The 4,064-nt window shown below is 47.1% G+C and overlaps 1 long non-coding RNA gene across 1 annotated transcript; it reads right to left on the bottom strand.

The window, feature by feature from the left end:
• Positions 1-299: 299 nt before the first annotated feature.
• On the bottom strand, positions 300-3,824 carry LOC147020400 (uncharacterized). Its single transcript, XR_015061814.1, has 2 exons — positions 3,094-3,824; positions 300-1,401 (listed from the first exon to the last, which is right to left on the bottom strand). It is a non-coding gene; the product is annotated as an uncharacterized LOC147020400 (long non-coding RNA).
• Positions 3,825-4,064: the final 240 nt, after the last annotated feature.

The following is a 4,064-nucleotide window of genomic DNA, read 5'->3' on the forward strand; positions in this document are numbered from 1 at the left end:
CGTGGTTTGTTTGGATCATTTGTTTACACATCTCTGTGGCCAAGTATCGTCTCTCCGTCATGCTCGACTCGCCATCTTGTGCAAGTCATGCTGCTGATTGCAGCCACAGTGGCATGGTGCCCACAACATTATGGAGCAACTCATGCGTTGGTATCGATGTTTTTTATTTGTAAGTACAGTACACGCATCTCAGCAATTTGATCCTCAGTAAGGCAACGCTACATTGACTGGAGACAGTGGGCACAGTGTTTTAAAAAGCGAAAGTGGCCTCTTAGCTGCGAGCATCTTAAAAAGCGAGGTGTGTGTGTGTGTGTGTGTGTGTGTGTGTGTGTGTGTGTGTGTGTGTGTGTGTGTGTGTGTGTGTGTGTGTGTGTGTGTGTGTGTGTGTGTGTGTGTGTGTGTGTGTAAGTTGCTGTTGGCTGCAATCTCCACATGTTGGGTGGTTTCAGGAAGTGGAACGGAGACATACCATGTATCAAAGTATCAGTGTGTGTGAGCGTCACTTTGGCTATTAGCACAAAAATACATTTAGAAAACAGCTGGGATTTTGACATCCTCAGCATTCCTTAAATGGGAATTTTCTTCCCATCCCCTCCCCCCCCCCCCCGCCCCCTACACTCGTAATGCTTTGCCGTTTACACGTATTTTAGAAATGCCCAATATGCACAGCTATCAGAGCTAGCCATATTTCATAGTACTCGACCTAGCACGTCCTCAGTGGCCAAAAAGGCTGGGTTTCATGTTCAAAGTTTTATGGCATCTTCTCCCTATCCCCCGCCCCCCCTCCTCCTCTTCCTTCTCTCTCAAACATTTCACTGAATAGGCAAAACCTTGGCTCTATTTATTTAGTGTATCTTTACGATGCACGCACTTGATACGTGGAATGTGCTGTCCACCCTCTTTCCCAATTTAGATTGTGGCTCCTGCTTTAACTGCCCTTGGTTGCAAGCATGGTCATGAGAGCCAAGGAAGTAAAGTCACAAAATACAAACTTTATCAAGGGCAAGTCCCGTTCTGACTGAGGCCAGGGATACAGTTCCCCTACTGGGTTAATGATAGGAATACATCAATAAGGAAAAGTGAGTTTTCTTCAGCAGTCATTGCAGCAACACTGAAGAAAGTGAGTGGAATGATATATTATGTTTACCGAATTTTGGGTAGCTGTGGATGCGCAAAATGATTCCTGTAAGGTGGTTGCTGGGTGCAGACATGTGGCCGGTATGAGGTCAGCAATAGGAGGGGAATACGGCGTACTGTGGGGAAGGATCGGGGCAAGACCGGGATGTTTGCTTCCTCGGCCCTGGAGCGACGTGCGTCAGCCGGCAGCAGACTCACATAGCAAATGCCTCGTGCTACGGCCCTGTTTGGATACGAGGATCTTCGTCCAGGAAAACCTCTCCACTGCAAAGTGACAACACCCAGGTGAATTCGTGACGGCAACAAGAGCAACATTTGTGTTTTTGAAATGTGACTGTGCTGATCATATGGCAAAATCTCCACAAATGATGATTCCAAGGATAAATGAAACGGCTCATCGTATAATTGCTGTCAATTATCGCGACATGTTCATCAAACGTACAATTTTATAAAACTCGATTTGTGAAGTGCTACAATTTTGCAAACTTCACGCGAGTTTTGTTTTGACAATTTTACCCGTAGCATTGAATTTTGAGTGAGGTTTTTCATATTTTTTTTTGCAGCAATTCCTACTTTTGATGTCGGGTTACCAAGTACTGTATCGAAGTATTGTTTAAGGGCAGACTGTACTATTCTCTGGTCGTCGTGTGTGTTATTGCTATACGTAGAAGGCCATTCATGTGACGTGTGAATGACTATTATGGTGGAGAAGCTGCTGCCCAGACAGCATCCACGCTGAGACAGAAAGCATCGTAATCTGGTGTCGAGGAACCTCCAGGACGATCAGACTACTTGCTTGCCACAGTCCAGGTCTGCATTTGGAATTTGATCAGGTTGCCAGCGATAACTCACCTATGTATACGTGAATGAGGTTGAATATCATTTTGCTCCAGGACTGCTGTTATTTTTAATTGGGGGGGGGGGGGTTGTGAGGGAGTGAGGGCATGTTAAACAGTCTGATTCTGATATGCCATACTCCGTTATAGAGCGTCGAAGCTGCCGAAGCAGTTTCTTGGCAAGGGTTAAACTGGGTGGTTTGCCATTTCCTTCCCAGTAGTAGTTGGAGCGGTAATTTGTTCATGGTGGTGGCGATAGCTCGCCGGCTGTTCGCAAAGGACATTTAACGTCTCCCAACGAATGCTAGAAGACGGGACGCCAGTTTAACGTCCATCTGAGGGACATTACAAATCTGAATCGCCTTGCGTGTGAAACACCGGGATGACAGTTTATAACTGGGTCGGGATTGGAACCCCTGCCAGACAGCTTGGAGATGAGTATGCCTACCAAGAGATCCAGGCCATCCTGCCAGCCAATGGTGAAACATTTATATATATATATATATATATATATATATATATATATATATATATATATATATATATATATATATATATATATCCCCTTGTACAAACCAATGAAGTGAATTGAAAATTTTGGTTACTTTCTTTTTTTTGTGTAATTTGTTGACCATTTGATCTCACCCATATTACTCCTTCCCTCCCTCTGCTTTCCCCAACACATGGCCCTTGGATGTTTGAAGTGGAAGAGCATCTATATTTTCTACATCATACTAGGGGCAGGAAGACGATGTAGGGAAAAGGGGGTGGAAGGTGGAAATCAAAATTTGCAGTATCTTCCGTATGCAATATGTAGATGACAATATGTTGTGGTTTAAAATTAAAAAAAAATTCCAAAATGTTTGTTAAAAAATAGACTTCCTATTAAAGTAAGGGAAGCGAGTGTAGACATGCACGAGTTTGACGGTGAGCAAATGCAGGAAGGATGCTCACGTCCCATCCGAAGGATCTTCGCACTGGTTCAAAACGGTGATCAAGAGACCTTTAATTGGTGATTCATTCGCTTTGAGCCAAACTGGCAGAGCTCATACCTGATGTGGTTTGTAAGACTTCAACGTGCATGGAGAAGAGGTCATGTGTAAAGATCTACAGGAAATACCTTTGATGAAGGAAGGAGCGTGGGACTTGGGGTCTTCGATAGATGGACCGACCCAAAGCGCACAGGGGATCCAGCGAAGGTTCCTTCATTGACCTGCGTGTCTAACCGGAGTGCTCCCAGTGAAGCCTCCAATCCGTGCACGCCATCCTTCGAACGCAGTACGGGGCAAGACCTTTCTCTCTCTCTAGCTCTCAGAAAGGTGACTCCACCTATTCTGGGAGAAGGAACCATTGTGTTGGTCCTAGTCACTCTGTGGAGTAGGTCAGCACCTTGGCTCCCAAGGTCTCCGTCTACCTTTCCGCGGCGGCCGTATCCGGTCAAAATGATGAGTCTTCGGGTATGTCCACCAAGCGCTACTACGGACTCCGGATCCGACACCGCTCGACGGAGACAGACGCGCAGCTGCGGTCGAGTGTACAACGCTCGCAGTCGCTCGTACGAAGCACTCGAGCCTGGAGGGGGTGACTCGACGGTACTCGGACTTGGCGGGGGACTCTTATCCTGCGGTGCATAGTGGTGGATCTTGGTTCGCGTCAGGTCGAAGACAACCCGGCGTGAACGCGACCTCCGTGACCCTGCCTGCTTGAGAGCAGACTTGGCGGGCCCGACAATCGCGGCCATTGCGAGAGTGAAAACAAAGATGAGATCGTATGCCGGTATCCCCGCACTCACCGGCGATGCGCAGGCGAGTGAGTGTGCGGTGCAACAGCTGATCACGGGGGCGGGGTCTCAATCATGGGGGCAGGGCCCTCTCATGGCCGTCCCATCTCCCATACATCGTGCACTGTATATAGACTATAGTACGTCCTCCACGTTCCAGCTTCGGTCAAAACAAATTTCGAGGGACAAACGGACGTAGACAGCGAGGCATTATGACATCATCTGTTCCGAAAAATCTCACATTCTCAGGTGTAATCTCCGCTTATCAGGTGTAATCTCCGCATCTTGCCGTTAATTCTCGAAGTATAGGT

This window comes from Eptatretus burgeri, chromosome 9 (assembly GCF_056783735.1).
Source record: "Eptatretus burgeri isolate ZD-2024b chromosome 9, Ebu_testis_v1, whole genome shotgun sequence".
NCBI lineage: Eukaryota > Metazoa > Chordata > Myxini > Myxiniformes > Myxinidae > Eptatretus > Eptatretus burgeri.